This window comes from Canis lupus, chromosome 1 (assembly GCF_003254725.2).
Source record: "Canis lupus dingo isolate Sandy chromosome 1, ASM325472v2, whole genome shotgun sequence".
In the NCBI taxonomy this organism is placed as follows: Eukaryota; Metazoa; Chordata; class Mammalia; order Carnivora; family Canidae; genus Canis; species Canis lupus.
The window spans coordinates 103888722-103906411 of NC_064243.1; the positions used below are offsets into that span (position 1 = coordinate 103888722).

At 38.2% G+C, this 17690-nt stretch overlaps 1 protein-coding gene and 1 pseudogene across 1 annotated transcript in view; both read left to right on the forward strand.

The window, feature by feature from the left end:
• Positions 1 to 17690, forward strand: part of LOC112643685 (zinc finger protein 91-like) — a 231578-nt gene that overhangs the window by 15859 nt on the left and 198029 nt on the right. Inside the window, 1 exon segment of the mRNA XM_049109060.1 lies at positions 12180 to 12275. The gene's annotated coding sequence lies outside the window, so the exon portion shown is untranslated.
• The window catches only part of LOC112643380 (zinc finger protein 883-like), a 51525-nt pseudogene that overhangs the window by 15856 nt on the left and 17979 nt on the right, over positions 1 to 17690 (forward strand).

Sequence of the window (17690 nt, forward strand, 5' to 3'; positions counted from 1 at the left end):
AATCTGAATGAAGATACTGTTTGTATTTATCAGTGTATTAACACTGATAAAGGTCACCATGGGATCCCTGGGTGGCGCAGCGGTTTGGCGCATGCCTTTGGCCCAGGGCGCGATCCTGGAGACCTGGGATCGAATCCCACATCAGGCTCCCGGTGCATGGAGCCTGCTTCTCCCTCTGCCTGTGTCTCTGCCTCTCTCTCTCTCTCTCTGTGACTATCATAAATAAATATTTAAAAAAAAAAAAAAAAAAAGGTCACCATGAAGTATGTGTTGAGGGCATCATTCTTTTTTTTTTCTTCATTTTTTTTGTTTTGTTATTACTTTTATTTTACAAACCCTTGTGTCGAGGGCTGACTTTCAATAGATCACAGCGAGGGAGCTGCTCTGCTACGTCCGAAACCCTGACCCAGAAGCAGGTGGTCTACAAATGGTTTAGTACCTGGTTCCCCATGAATGTGTGTTGCGTGATGGATGAGGGGACGGCCCCCTTTCCGACTGTGCCCCGTTTCCTGGGACGAGGGGCTGTCCTCACTGGACCCTGCTCCCGACGCACCAGGGCATCATTCTTGCATTAAAATAAAACAGAGGAACATTCTCAATTTTCAGTAGTTTTACCTGTTGCTGTTTAAGGAGGAAATGCGCACAGTTCATTGAAGTTTGATATGTCTTCATAAATAGCAAGAGATAGAAAGAAGAGATAGAAAGAAAGAAAGATCTCTGTGCTCCAAGGGTGCTTCAGCCTCACTCCTGAGTACTGAGTTGTGCCTGATGGTGCCTTGTGTGGATAGTTGCTAGTTGAGCATTCTGTGAGAAAGACTGAAGTGGGAGCTACCCATTTCACCAGCTTGGATGATTTCACCCCCCCCCCCCCCCCCCCCCCCCGGGGATCAATGTTTTTATGTCTCATGACTTAAAAATCAGCTTTTCCCTGTATAACTATATGCATATGTGTATGTATTTATATATGTATATAAATATACATATATATTTATGTAAACAGATTATTTTTCATCATGCATACACATACGCATATATATACACATGTGTGTATATTTATGTATGTAAATAATACAGATTGTTTGTTTTCCATCATGTAGACTTGTTTTCCAGCAAGCAGTATACATTTAGAGAAATAACACTATTACTAACCATGAAAAACTCCTTCAGTGTTAAAGAGTATTCTATATGATATACTGCCATTTTGGTTGTTTGATTGGTTATCACTGCATGTTTGTTTTTCTTCACTTTAATCCTATTATTATTTAATCCTATTACAGCTCTAGGAATATTCCAGTGGAATATATTCAAGCAAAGTTTGATGGTACCAGGAATTATTTTTTTATTTTTTAAGAAAATAATTCTATATTTTATTCTGTTACTTGGAATGTTCAGTTTTCAACATTTCATAATGACATATACTGGTCACAGTTTGAAGTTACTTCATACCTTTATTTTTATTTTATTTTATTTTTTTTTAAGATTTTATTTATTTATTCATGAGAGATACACAGAGAGAGAGAGAGAGAGAGGCAGAGACACAGGCAGAGGGAGAAGCAGGCTTCATGCAGAAAGCTGACGTGGGACTCTATCCCGGGTCTCCAGGATCACACCCTGGGCCAAAGGCAGTGCTAAACTGCTGAGCCACCCGGGCTGCCCTACTTCATACCTTTGATTTCAATCTTGCCTATATAAGTATTTTTGACACTAATCTGTTTACTTATTTCCAGTTTTTTGTAAGGATGAGTGTATCTTAAAAATAAAGCCACTTGTACAAATCATAAGTAAATAGCTGAATGGAATTTGCGACCTAATTACATTTCCAAAACCACTGAGATCAAGAAAGAGAATATTGCTGGTCCTGTAAAATTTTTCTCTAGCTCCTCAGGAACTTTCCCCAAAGCTCAGCACTCTTTTAACATGTAAAGCAATAGATTGTTGTCTTCATTTTTATGCTTTATATAAATGTATTCAGGCACTGGGATCTCTTTTGTATTTAGCTTTTTTCTTTCCCTATGTTGTTTGTGAATTACTGCGTGTTATTGTGCATCATTCATCAGAATCCAAATCCATTGTGTGAATATGAAACAATCAGTTGCCTCCTTTTACTGTTAATGGGTGTGTGGATGGATTTCCATGTAGGACTCTCATGAATGTACTGGTATATAAACTCTAGAACTTGTCTTTTAGTGGATCATGCATTATAGGTTGGGAAGGAGTTAGTGGCAATTGCAAAATCTCTCCTTTTGACAAAAATTTTCTTAGAAAAACAGCATAGATCAGCATTGTTTCATTCTAGATGGAGTTTAACTGTTCTGCTCTGGACCTTAGGTGAGAAGTTTGTTTAGTGTCTTATGAACCAGTCTTAGTCTTCAGAATAGGTTAGTTCGGTTGAAGTTGTCTCATTTCAGGAGGCGGTCCTGGAGGTGGACTCTTAAAGTTAGGCTTATATTATGCAAGCAATCAGGTAATTATTAAGAGACATTTCTGTGGAAACCAAAGAAAAACACAGGTTAATGGTTAGAGCAAATTAAAAACCCAGTGTCTGAGTGCTCCTGAATGCTGCCAGTGAGAGGATTTTTAGATGTCAGGCTTGAAGTACCCTCCAGTGGAGTGGGAGCAGGCAGAAGCAGTCTGATGAATTCTGGTGTGTCCTTCAGAGGTCTCCGGGGGTCTTTCTGAGTAGCCCATACAGCAGCAGGCATGAAGATTGTGTAAACATGGGCTATAGTAGCAATTTCTCTGAAGTTCAAATTATCTGGCTTCAGGAAAAAGGGCAGTTTTGGTTTCCAGTGATTCCAAGTCAAGACAATGAGAGAAAAATGAGAAACCTCTGGTTGTAGAGTCATAGCCAGATTTTTGAGGAGGCAAGTAGAATTCAGGATTCAGCTCTGTTTTATTCATTCATTCATTCATTCATTTATTTTTAAAGATTTTTATTTATTTATTCATGAAAGACACAGAGAAAGAGGCAGAGGGAGAAGCAGACTCCAAGCAGGGAGCCCGATGTGGGATTCAATCCCAGGACTCCAGGATCACGCCCTGGGCCAAAGGCAGATACTCAACCACTGAACCACCCAGGCGTCCCTCAGCTCTGTTTTATGTTTTATGTTCTGTGTTTCATTTTATAGAGATGATCAGAACTAGAATCTGACATCTACAAACATGTGCTATTAAAACATAGTTTTTCTCTCTGAAATTACCCTCATTTCTATCAAAGATGTTGAAGACTACCTCATTTGTAACAGAATTCCAGGTTAAACACATTTGGTCTAATTATTCACATAAGCACAGCAAGAATAGTGTTTGACCATGTATAGGTTCTTTTAAGTGTGCTTTGCTGGAACTTTTTCTTTTTTTCCCTAAGATTTTATTTTTAAGTGAACATTACACCTGATGTGGGGCTTGGATTCAGAATCCTGAGATCAAGAGTCACATGCCCCACCAACTGAGCCAGCCAGGTGAGGTGCCCCTGCTGCAACTTTCTACAAGGAATTTTAGACTGAACTTTAATAGTATCTTGAAGTCAGAAGACAAATCAAATATTTGCCATTAGATTTGCTTGTAATAACTTGCGATTTGGGTGAATTCCTCTCTTCCTGATGTCTTCTGAATATCCTGAGGTTCCTATACCTGCCAAGACATGACATCCTTTACTTACCTGGTAAGGCTGCTGAGCACTCTGTAAACAAGTTATGAGGCCACCATTTCCAAGGGCCTTTTATTGGTTCCATAAAGTCAACCTTAGCTTCTTTTTCTTTTCTTTTTTTTTTTTTTTAAAGATGTTATTTATTTATTCATGAGAGAAACAAAGAGAGGCAGAGACACAGGCAGAGGGAGAAGCAGGCTCCATGCAGGGAGCCCGATGTGGGACTCGACCCCAGGTCTCCAGGATCACGCCCTGGGTCGAAGGCAGAGTTAAACCCGCTGAGCCACCTGGGCTGCCCAAGTCAACCTTAGTTTCTTAAGTGTGGTCCTATCTGAATGTGTACCTGCCTCTCTCAAATATGACATTCCATTCAAAGCCTCGTGAATATGACCAGTGCTTCCAAAAGTGTCTTGTTGCAAAGAGAACAGATTCCTATCGGATTTATTCCTATTCAGATTTATTGAATTCTTATACGTGTCATGAAAGAAATAATACAGTTTCTGACTTTTCGAGGGATCAGGGAGATAAAATAAATATTTCAGTTCAGAAAGGAATATTTTACCAACTTTCTGTAAATCATATATATCTTAAGAGAAAAAGTTTTCTTAAGTCCAGGAGAGCAAACATGAGAGAACCACCAGTGTTTTAGGCAAGAGTCATAAAATCCATAAGCATCTTCCTCAATTAATTCAGTCTCGTGTTAGTAATTCCCATTCAGTTGGAATGCAGTTTTCCCGTTCATCCAGGAAATTGTCAGCTTAGTTTTATGATCGCCATGATATCAGAAATCTGTGTTTATCAAAATTCCTTTTCACAAATCCCCTTGAAGATGAAACACATTATATAGGGCATCAGAACAATAAGTATAAATGACAAAGGACTAAAAAATGGATATGTTGAATGATCTGACGAGATTCATTACAATGCAGTTGACAAGGGAGATAGATTATTTCTTTGACACACATTTCAAGACAGAATGTCAAGTGATGACCTGATACCAAGACATATTAAAACATTTAGAGGGCAGCCTGGGTGGCTCAGTGGTTTAGCGCCATCTTCAGCCCAGAGTGTTATCCTGGAGACCTGGGATTGAGTCCCATGTCAGGCTCCCTGCATGGAACCTGCTTCTCCCTCTGCCTGTGTCTCTGCCTTTCTCTCTCTCTTTCTGTGTCTCTCATGAATAAATAAATAAAATCTTTAAAAAACAAACAAAAAAACTAATTTAACCCTGAGATCCCTGAAAGACATTTTCACATTTGAAAAAAATTTTCTCTGTAGATGTAGTGGTAAACTTCCAGGGTTTTTACCTGGGAAAGTCTTTTCTCCATATTAAGACCGTTTTGCCAGATAGAGTATTCTTGGTATGTATGTTTTATCTGTCAGTGCTTGAATATATTGTCCCATGCACCTCTTCCTCTGCTGAGAATCTCACTAATAATCTTACAGGAGCTTTCTCTCATGAGTTGCTTTTGTCATGCTGTTTCAAAATTCTCTTTTCACCTGTACTTTTTTTTTTTAAATTTTTTATTTATTTATGATAGTCACAGAGAGAGAGAGAGGCAGAGACATAGGCAGAGAGAGAGGCAGGCTCCATGCACCAGGAGCCCGATGTGGGATTCAATCCTGTGTCTCCAGGATCGCGCCCTGGGCCAAAGGCAGGCGCCAAACCGCTGCGCCACGCAGGGATCCCTGTACTTTTTTTTTTTAAGTTACTTATTCATGAGAGAGAGAGGCAGAGAAATAGGCAGAGGGAGAAGCAGGCTCCATGCAGGGAGCCTGATGTGGGACTCGATCCCCGGACTCCAGGATCAGAAGGCAGACGCTCAACCTCTGAGCCACTTAGGCGTCCCTACCTGTACTTTTCGATAGGTTAGTTATGATTTGTCACTGTGTTCATGTCTTCACATTTATCCTGCTTAGAATTCATGTGGTTACTTGAATTTGTTTCTTTCCATAAATGTGGGAAGTCTAAGCCATTAGTTCTTATGTACGTTTTCTGCCCATTTCACTCTTATTTTTATGGGAACCCCTTAATATATAAATTGCTTCATTGTTAGTGTCCCATAAGTCCATTAGGCTCTGTCCTCCATATTTTCTTCATTCTCATGAATGGATAATTTAAAACAAGGGGCTATTAAGATGTTTGATTCTTTGTTCTGCTTGATGAAGTCTGTTTCTGACCCCGTAGTGTATTTTTAAATTCAGTTATTAACTCTTCAGCTCCCAATTTCTGTTTAGTTTTTTTATACCCTCTATCTGTTTGGATTTTTATTTTGGTCACGCATAGTTTTCCAGATACCATTTATCTACCTCTTTGCTTTCTTCATGAGCACTGTAATGATCGTTACTTTGAAATCTTTGTCAGGTAATACTCTCTATTAATTTGGGACTCCTGGGTGGCTCAGCAGTTTGCCTGCCTTGGGCCCAGGGCGTGATCCTGGAGACCCGGGGTCGAGTCCCACGTTGGGCTCCCTGCATGGAGCCTGCTTCTCTCTCTCTCTGCCTCTCTCTCTGCCTGTGTCTCTGCCTCTCTCTGTGTGTCTCTCATGAATTAAAATCTTAAAAAAAAAATATTCTCTATTAATTTAGGGCGAGTCTTGAGTTTCATTTTGTTCCTATGATTGGAACACATTTTTCTATTTGTATGCCTGTGATCTTTTGCTGAGATTTAGGGATTAAATAAAAAAAACCTCAGTCTTTATAGACTTGCTTTGTACTGGAGAGCAGAAATAACAGTCAACTGTATTAGTGTGCATAATCCTGGGGCCTGTCAGACATATTCTGGGGATGTGTAATGTCTGCATTTTTGTAATATCCTAGTTAGAAAACGCCCTGTTTCTTCTTTAGAGCCCATGATACGTTACTCTCCCTGATGTTTATCTGCAGCTATATAGTCTCTCCAGTGCTTGAATAAGCACTCAGCTTTTTTTCTGAGCAGCCACCACAATGCATCCATCTCACTTCCGTGGAATCCTATGGTATCTGTCTTTTTGTGAGTCATTTACTTCACTTAATGTTTTCATGGTTTACTCAAGTTGTATCATGTCACAAAATCTGTTTCTTACTCAAACTTGAAAAATACTCCATGGTATATTTATGCTACACTTTTCTTTATCTTTTTTTTTTTTTTTTAAAGATTTTATTATTTATTTATTCCTGAGAGACAGGACACTGGCAGAGGGAGAAGCAGGCTCCTCACAGGAAGTCTGATGTGGGACTCGATCCTGGGACTCCAGGATCACACCCTGAGCCAAAGGCAGATGCCCAACCGCCGAGCCACCCAGGTGTCCATTTGTTTATTTTTTTAAAAAAGACTATTTATTTGCTTGATGGGAGCAGCGTGAGTAGGGGGAGAAGGAGAGAGAGAGGGAGAAGCCGATTCCCTACTGAGCAGGGAGCCTGATGTTGAGTAGATCCCAGGACCTGGCATCATGACCTGAGCCGAAGGCAGACACTTGACCGAATGAGCCATTAATTAAGGGGCCCTTAGAAAGGTTTTTAAAATGTAGATTCTTTAGGCTTTTCTATATATAATAGCATGTGTTTTATGAACAGAAATAACTACTTTTTCTTTTCCAATTTGGATGCCTTTTATTGATTTTTGTCATCTAATTGTTCTAAGTAGAACATCAAGTAGTATGTTGAATGGAAGTGTTGAATTTACTTCATTCTTTTGCACCTGATCAGAGAAGAAAAGCTTTCAGTCTCACTAGATTATTCTCTTACCTTTAGGATTTTCATTTATGGCTTTTACCTCATTGAGGTGGTTACCTTCTCTTCCTACTTTGTTGAGTCTTTATCGTGGAACAGTGTTGAATATGGTCAGATTCTTTTTCCACGTTAATTCAAATGATCATGTTATTTTTAATCTTTATTCTGCTATTGGGAGTAGTCTTATGTATTGTTTTCAATATGTTGAAACTCGTGAATTTGAGGAAGTATTCCCATTTGTTCATGCTTTAGAATGTTAAAATGTGCTTTTGCCATCTGTTTGCTGTATTTTATTTTTTATTAAAGACTTTATTTATTGGGACACCTGGGTGGCTCAGTGGTTGAGCAACTGCCTTTGGCTCAGGATGTGATCGTAGAATCCTGGGATCGAGTCCCACATCGGGATCGAGTCCACATTGGGCTTTTTGCATGGAGCCTGCTTCTCCTCCCCTCTGCCTATGTTTCTGCCTCTCTCTCTCTCTCTCTCTCTGTCCCTCATGAATAAATAAGTAAAATCTTTAAAAAAAAATAAAGACTTTATTTACTTATTTATTTATTTAGAGAACAACCAATAGGAGAGACAGAAGGGGAGGGAAAGAATCCCAAGCGGACTTCTGTTGAGCACTAAACCCAAAGGGGCTGGATCTCAAGACCCTGAGATTATGACTTGAGTAGAAACCAAGAGTCTGATGCGTTAACAACTGAGCCACCCAGGCACCCCTCAGATTGCTGTATTTTATCATGGACTTTTGCATGAATATTCATCTTGGGTAGTTGTATTCTTTACATGTAGTGTCTTTGGCTTTGATACCGGAGTAAGGCTAGTGTCCTAGAAAGTGATCTGATGAATTCTCTTTTCTTCATTCCTTGGTAGTGTTTAAAATTGATGTAAGTTTTCATTGAATAGTTCCTTGAATTACCCAAAAATTTAACTGGGTTAGGCAATTTCTTTCAGTTTTTTGGTTGCCTTTTTTTTTTTTTAAATCTATTTCGTAATTGTAGGCCTGTTTTGAAGCATCTTTTATTTCTGTGGCAACCATTTTATGTGGCTTTAGTTGAGTGTTACTTTTACTTGATGTAGTTAAAAAGTGTGTCGCTTTTCTTGATCTTTTCAAAAAACGAGCTCTTCCTTTTGTTTTTCTTTTTTTTTCTTTTTTTTTTTTCTATATCCTGTTTTCTAAGAAATATTTATTTAGAGAGTAAGAGCAAGGGGGAGGGATAGAGGGGAAGGGAGAGAGAGAGAACCCTAAGCAGACTCCACACTGAGCACAGAGCCTTTTGTGGAGCTCAAGTCCTGTGACCTGGCCTGAGCCAAAATCAAGAGTTGAACATCCAACTGACTGAGCCACTCAGGTGCCCCTTGCTATTATATTCTATTTTGATGATTATGTTGCGTGTTAAAATTTCCTTCCCTCTGCTAATTTTTGGACTATTCCTGTTTCTTTTTCTGATTCTTTGGTGTATAAGAAGGTGATTTGTGCTACAGCATGAAAATGCTAGAAAATTCTATGTTTTTATATACAATGTGTGAAAGGTGATTTTTTTTTTTTTTGTTTGTTTGTTTGTTTGTTTGTGTCTAGACTCTTGTATCATTGAACTTGAAAGACACTTGAGCATTTCCTGTAGGGATAGTCTAGTGGTGATAAAATTATACCAAATAGTTCTCTGGGAAACTTTTTACTTGTCTTTCAATTTGAGAGTATTCCTGGTTGATAATATTTCTTTTTTTTTTTTTTAATTTTTTTAATTTATGATAGTCACAGAGAGAGAGAGAGAGAGAGAGAGAGAGGCAGAGACACAGGCAGAGGGAGAAGCAGGCTCCATGCACCGGGAGCCTGATGTGGGATTCGATCCCGGGTCTCCAGGATCGCGCCCTGGGCCAAAGGCAGGCGCCAAACCGCTGCGCCACCCAGGGATCCCGATAATATTTCTTCATTCATGATTATTAATAGATTCTGTACTTTTTTTTTTTTTATACAGGGTTGTTGCTGAAAATCCAGCGATAATGCTGTAGAATCTCTTGTACACTCTGGGTTGCATACTCTTGTTCCTTTTAAATTTCTCTTTTTGTTTGTGATACTTGATTGTTGATTATATTGTATATCTACGTAGATGTCTTTCAGTTTATTTTATTTGGAACTCCTTGTGCTTCTTGATTTTTGTAGGCGTGTTTCTTTCCTCAAGCCATTAATTCTTCATATAAGCTCTCTGCCCCCTTTTCTTTGTTTTTACCTCATTGGGGCCCTTTGATGTGTATATTGGTCTCTTTGATATCCCCATTTTTATTTTGTGCTCCCTCTAACTTGATAATTTTAATGAATTATCTTCAAGTTTTTTCTTTATTTTGCTCGATCAAGTTATTATTAATCCTCTAATGAATTTTCAAATGCAATTATTGCACTATTCAGCTCTCATTTTTTGTTTGTTCCTTGATTATAGTTTCTGTCTCACTGATATTTTGATTTTGTTCTAATGTAGTTTCAGTATTTTGTTTAATTCATCTATTTACTTTTTTAGCTATTTGATTATTATTAAGATAGTTATTTTAATTGTGTATCACTGTAATATAGATGTCTATTACATACAACCAATTTCTGCAGATGTATTTTGTTTCTTTCAACATGCCTTTTTTCCTCTTTGTATGGTTTTTGATATTTTGTTGAGATTTGAGAATTTATTTATTTGAGATTTGGGAATTTAAACAACTTAGGTCTCCTAGTCTTTATGGACTTGCTTTTTTCAGGAGAAGAACACCCATAACAGTTATCTGAGACAGTAAATTTGCGACTTGTCAAACCCATTTGGTCAGGTATATTCTCCGTATGTGTAACTTACTAGTAACAAAAATTTCTTTATTTCTTTGATTTTTAAGATTTTATTTATTTATTCATGAGAGACACACACAGAGAGAGGGAGAGACATAGGCAGAGGGAGAACCAGGCTCCATGCAGGGAGCCTGATGTGGAGCTCAGTCCTGTGACTCCAGGATCACGCCCTGGGCCGAAGGCAGGTGCTAAGCCGCTGAGCCACCCAGGGATGCTCAGATTTCTCTATTTCTTGAGAGCCCATGATATATTGTTCTCCCTGATGTCCATCTTCCTTAGTACAGTTTCTCTAGTGCTACCATGGTATTCACCTTTTTTTTAACTCATGACAGCAAATGGTATATTGATGGTATATGCTATTCTGTCTTAACCTCTGTGCCATGCAAAATAAGTTTATGTACTCACATGAAAAGTCAAAACTTTGAACACAGACACTTCAACATGTTAAATGTGATTCATGTCTTCTTTTCCTAAAAATACAAATAAGCAAATAAAAGAATGTGTCTGTGACATGAGTGTGAAAGCTGGGGGCTTCACCGACTTGGAACCACTACTCAGAGTAGTCACTATCTCCACTGCACAAAAGAGAGAGCCTTCATTTTCTAATGTAAATACAAGCAAAGAGAAATTCAGAAGAATGGAGTTTCTAGTTTGAATGATGGATTTTGCACATCTTTCAGTAAATCCATCCAATCTTTATGAATGACTAAGAGATATATTCACATTATGCAAGAGGTATCCGGAAGAGAACATCAAGCCAAGTGAAAGAAGTTAACATCGCTGTAATAATAAGCAAATTGATACCAGTGCTTGAGGCACACTGAAGGACACATTATAACTACTGTGTTCTTGTTGCTGCCCAAAAGTAAATCAGAGTATGAATCTAATTAAAAGGGGCACCTGGATGGCATGATCTCGTGGGTCTTGGGCTGGAGCCCAAAGTCGGGCTCGGTGCTCAGCAATGCTGATATTCAGGGATTCTCTTCTCCATAGAATTCACTCAGGAGGAGTGGAGATGCCTGAACCACACACAGTGGGAATTGTACAGAGATGTGATGATACAGAACTGTGGAAACCTCTTCTTGGGTGATAATAACTCCTTCCAGATTTCCAAACCACACTCAGGGATTTGTTCCTTCTTGAAGACCATCTCATTGAAGATTCTTTGCACGACTGGAATGCAGGTCCAGGCAATAAGGGAAATAAGTAGTGTTTTGTAGGTGTAGAGAAAAATTTTCATGATGTTTCCTTCCAGCTTTAGCTTCTCCTTCCTTAGGGTAGTATCACCAATTCTGTAGATTAGTGATAATTCTACATAGTCAGTGGCATAAAATGGTACTGCCTACATCCTAAACTCAAATTTTTACTCCTTATTATTGTATCGGTAGTACTTGGAAGTGGAGGTCATAATGTGAATTTTTAAAAATATTTTATTTATTCATGAGAGACACGGAGAGAGGCAGAGACATAGGCAGAGAGAGGAGAAGCAGACTTCATGCAGGGAGCCAGATGTGGGACTTGATCCTGGGACTTCAGGATCATGACCTGAGCTGAAGACACATGCTTAACCACTGAGCCACCCATGTGTCCCGATAATGTGAATGTTTGAAACTCTTCCTGCGTGTTCTTTTTTTTTTTTTAAGATTTTATTTATTCATTCATGAGAGGCAGAGGCACAGGCAGAGGGAGGAGAAGCAGGCTCAAGGCAGGGAGCCCGAAGTGGGAATCGATCCCGGGACCCCAGGATCACGCCCTGGGCCAAAGGCAGGCGCTAAACGGCTGAGCCACTCAGGGATCCATCCCTTCCTGCGTGTTCTTTTGTTTTTTGTTTTTTTTTTTCCCCCCTTCCTGCGTGTTCTAAAGGGGCTATTGGTCAGTAGCATTTGGAGCATCGTTTTCTAGACTTCTATAATGTCCTCTCTTCTTTACTGAGCACAATAGTGGATTGAAAGTTAGACTCTCCAGCAATATTCCTATTCCTTTTTTTGGTTAAACAGATCTCGTTGTATCGAAGCCAAACCTGGTCATCTTTTTGGAGCCAGAGAAGGAGCTCTGGGATATGAGGAGAAAGAAGAAAGTAACCATCCACCCAGGTAGGTGAGACTGAATGAAGCAGATGACAAGGGTGGTCCAAATGTGAAGCAGGAAGATTGACCTTAAAATATGTTTTAGGTAGCTTTTCTCGAATGGGAATTAGTTTGAAAAGCCTAGTTTTATTTCTCTCCTTCTCACAGAGGGACATGTTCTATCCAACATTATCAAGCTCTTACATTGTCTAAAGATTCTCCTTCAGCTCCAGTGATGGTTCATCACTTCCACTGGAGGGCCAGGAGACTACCCCAGGAGTAGGGAGGGTCTCTATAATCCGAGAGCTTCTCCATTGCTTTGAGGGCCCTGGGAAATCTTTATATTTCTGAGGAACTCTATGCTAAACCCTTTCTAAGTTCTGTTTTGCCTCGTGTGAGAAATGTGTCATGATAGTGGTGGGACATACTGGGGTTTGGTGCAGAAATCCAGGAACACTGGACACAGACATCCATGTTTTCTGGTTTATGCTTTCCAATGTTTTGAAGGCTTTAATCTTAATTGAACAAAATTGAGACTCAGTAATCTCATCAGATAATAAAGCATCTCCCTAAAATGAGAAAATATAATGCTTTATTTCCCTTCATTTTTCTTTGTATTGACTAATATTAGAAAGTTCCACTCTGTTGCATTTCTCAGTGGTGAAGTAATGTATCTATTTGTATTCTAGAATTCCTACATAACTTATAAATTAATTCCATAAGGGAGCTAGAACATTTAGAACTTAGAACTTGCAGCCTTAATAGTCTCCATTGTTTTCTTATCTCTTAATATTGTATCATTTCATATTTTTGTATGATATGAAGTTCTTGTGATTTTGTCATGTGTGTTTTTACTTTCTTATTAGTTATATATCAGATTCATCTCTGATTTCTTTTCTTATGAATAGTTGTGATATGACTGCCAGTAAGAAGTAAGGTAGATAATTAGTAAAATTTCCATATTTTAAAAAAGGTTCTGCTTGTAAGTTTAATTTTACTTCAGAAAAATTAATCATTAGGCTTTTCTTCTACTTTACCAAGAATGTATCTGAATTTAATTCCAAATGCTTATTTTTTACAAAGTAATTGCTGGCATATTTTACAATTTTGATGTTTCTTTATTTCAAAACGAAAGATATTTCTATGGGTGCTTGGTTCTTTTTAATTAATTTATTTATGAGAGACAGAGGGAATGTGTGTGCACATGCATGCCAGCAATTACAAGGTGAGGGGCAGAGGGAGAGGGAGAGAAACCTAAACAGACTGTCTGAGGGGCTCAATCCCATAACCCCAAGATTGTAACCTGAGGTGAAATCAAGAGTTGGACGTTAACCTACTGAGTCACCCAGCACCCCAGGCTGCTTGTTTCTAAAGAATGGATTATAGCCTTGCATTCTATGTAAGAAGAGGGACATGTTAATAATACATTTTTTAATGTCTTTTAAGTGCTTATTCATAAAGTTTTCTATTCGAGCTATTCATGCTTGATTTTAATGAATATTCTTTACAATCTTACTGTCAGTGAAGGCATGCCAATAATTCAAAATATTTGTTTTTCATGAGTACATAGTCACAATTTAAAATCATACTTTTATAGAAGGTTTCTGTTCAAAAATCCATCTGTTTTTATGTAGAATTCTTTGGGTTAAATTTGGTCTTATTCTGCTTTTGCAATTCCATAATAATGTGCTACCTTTTGTATGGGATCCTCCGCAACGTTATTTAGTTGTGGTATTGTTGTTACCTGTGTATTTTATTTTAGAATGACAATTTTCAACTCCGTAGATTTCAAGACAATGTAAGTTTAACTCAAATATGAATCAGCTTTGCCCTCTTACAAATAGATTATATATGTATTTGTACCACTCATACATACTTAATTATATGACTCATCTTGTGTATATTTTTTTATTGGTTAGTGTTCAGTGAGTGTTGTATCATGTCTAGGTGAGTTGTTATAATAATAGAATTAATTTCATCTGTTGGTGAATTTATATTCCCTTTGCATGAGAAACATTTTTGTGAATTGAACATAATTTTTAAACATTTTATACTTCCGTAACATGTTGAGGCGTTATATTATATTCTTAATTGTGGTGTTATACCTATGATATGCTTTGATATCATTCTCATTAACATTTGTGTCTTCTGTACTTATTTTCATAATAGTTATATTAAATAGTTATATTATTTTAAAAGTAAAATAAACCATTTTAAACTTCTGTTCTCAGTTGTATACAAGACTCTTGTATTTATCATCTCTACCCCTGCACCCACTTTCTGTTACAGATACCACAAATTCTGTCTTTTATGTTATGTATTTTATTACTGAAGTTTATGGTTTGTATGCTTTTATTTTTAAAAATTCTATAGGAGAAATAAAAGTGACATGTGCACCTTAATTACAACACTACAAGTTTCTATAATTTGATTGATTAATATTTATATTTAGCTGAGAGCTTTATGTTGTCATGTGGTTTCGGGTACTGTTGGCATCCTTTTATTTCACCTAAAAAGGTTTCCTTTAATGTTTCTCATAGGACAGGTGTACTGGTAAACTTAGAAGCATTTTTCCTTGGGAAAGTCTTATTTCTACATACATGGAAAATGGTTTTGCCAAGTAAAGTATTCTTGGCGGCTATTTTTTGATCCTTTAGTACTTGGATATATTATCTCATGCACCTCTTCCTATCATGTCTGCTGAGAATCCCACTACTAATGGGAAATCTTTCCTAACAAGATGCGTTGGTTTTGTCATGTTCTCTCAAAATTCTTTTTTCACCTGAGATTTTTGATAAGTTCATTTTGATGTGTCCCTGTGTTTATGTCCTGAGATTTGTCCTACTTTGAATTTATTGAGCTTGTTGATTTAGTTTTTTCTTTCCACATATATGGGCAGTACAAGCCTTTTCTACTTAATGTAAACTCTGCCCCTTTCATTCTCCTTAATGTACATACTGGTCTACTTATTGGTGTCCCATGAGTCCCTGAGACTCTGGCATGTTTTTCTTTGCCTTAAGTAGAGAATTTAAAATAAGATGTCTTTAAGATATCTGATTCTTTCTTCTGCTTCAAGTCTGTGACTGACCCCTTGGTTTATTTGTAAAATGAGTAATTGTAGTCTTTAGCTCGTAATTTCTGGCTTATTGTTGTTAAACTTTGTTTGGATTTTTGTTTTGGTCATGTGTAGTTTTCCCGGTATCATTTAATTAACTGTTTTCTTTCTCCATGAGTGTCTTTATGATGGGTATATGAATTCCTTGTCAGGCAATTAATAGTTCTTTCTTAATTTAAGGTGAGTTTTGGAGATTTATGTCATTCCTCTGTTTGGAGCATGTTTTCCTGGTTCTTTTCTTTTTTTAAGATTTTATTTATTTATTTGAGAGTGACAGCAAGCATGAACAAGGTGGAGGGGGGATGGGCAGAGGGAGAGGGAGAAGTAGACTCCCCTCTGAGCAGGGAGCTGATGTGGGGCTTGATCCCAGGACTTTGGCATCATGACCTGAGCCGAAGGCAGATGCTAACCACCTGAGCCACCCAGGCGCCCCTTTCCTGGTTCTTTGTATGCCTTATTATATTTTGTTGATATTGGGGAATTTTATTTTTTATTTTTATTTTAATTAAATAATTAATATTTTTTAAGGTTTTATTTATTTATTCATGAGAAAGAGAGACAGAGAGAGGCAAAGACATAGGCAGAGGGAGAAGCAGGCTCCATGCAGGGAGCCCAACGTGGGACCTGACTCTGGGTCTCCAGGATCACTCCCTGGGCTGAAGGTGGCGCTAAACCGCTGAGCCACCAGGCTGCCCTATTTTTTAATTAATTAATTAATTAATTAATTAATTAATTAAAACCCTTTTCTTTTTAAAGGTTTTATTTATTTATCATGAGAGACACAGAAAGAGAAAGGCAGACACAGGCAGAGGGAGAAGCAGGCTCCACGCAGGGAGCCTGATGTGGGACTCCATCCTGGGACCCCAGGATCATGCTCTGAGCCGAAGGCAGAGGCTTAACCACTGAGCCACCCAGGCATCCCTATTTTTATTTTTTTAATAAAGATTTTATTTGTTTATTCATGAGAGACACAGAGAGAAGCAGAGATTGGAGAAGCAGGCTCTATGCAAGGAGCCTGATATATGGGCCTCGATCCCAGGACTCCAGGATCATGCCCTGAGCCAAAGGCAGATATTCAACCACTGACCCACCCAGGCATCCCAATATTGGGGAATTTTAAAAAAGCAATCTCTGGACCCAGGATTATGGAATTGCTTTGTACAGATGAACACAAATAGTAGCAATTCTGGAGTCTGTCACATGCATTCAGGGGCATTCGTCATGTCTGAAAATTGTAATTTCCTGGTTTTATATGTGTAGTTACCTTTATGGAGTCCGTGATCCTTTCCTCTCTCTGTCTTCAGCTCATTGTCTGCATTGATTGAACAAATACTCACCTTTGGTATGAGCAGCCATCACAATGTATCCAGAGGGTGCTGTCGTTCCCTCTGCCTACATGTCATGCATGACAGAAACAAGTCCCTCAGGCAGCCAAGAAGCCAGATCACTGAACATATCAGTCACTCATTTCTTTCTCTCCTGAGGAGAGGTAAGAGTTTTCTCACAGTGTGCCGTGGAGAGTCAGGAAGGGTGAGCTGCTGTTGTGGGCAAGTGTCACAAACTTTCCTCATCTCTTTGATGTGGCTTTTCATTTGTACCTGCCTGCAGGTGCTATGTTCTCCTAACTGGCTTATGGAGCACTGTAAAAGGTAATTTAGTCCATTTTTGTCTCCATGGAGGAGCAAGTCCTGGTGGTTCTCCATTCATCTGATGTGCTATGATGGATATTAATTCTGTACATTAGTATTCTAACATGTATGCATGTTATAGTGTAGTAAGTGTGACAATTTATTTTGGGATGGTTTTTTTTTTATATATATATATAATTTATTTTGTATCCTTTAGTCTTTTCATAACACCGAAGGCCTATTGGGAAAGACAGGGAAAGGAGTTGAATTTGTAGAATGATGGAATGATGTGGAAGCCATGGGAATAAGTATTTATACTTAAGAATGACTGAGAAGGTGACTGGAAAAAATAAAATAAAATAAAAAGAGAAGGTGACTGGGCTTAGTGAAGGAGAGAAAGGACATGATGGGTATAAGCAAACTGGGACAATTCCCATAATGAAATCCTTACTGCCACAAGAGATCAAGGACATAAAACATTCAGGGGGAAAACCTCACCTTAAGTCAGTTATATTTGCAGACAGTATCTTTCAACCCAGGGATGATAATCCATTTTTTAAACATACATATTTTTTTGAAGAGTATTTGGAAATTCTGGAAAGCCACCTAGTCCATGCTGAAAGCAAGCTTTCAAACCATTTCAAATAATAAGATTGGTTTAATCACTCCCTGACACATTTCTGAACGTTAGACATTTAA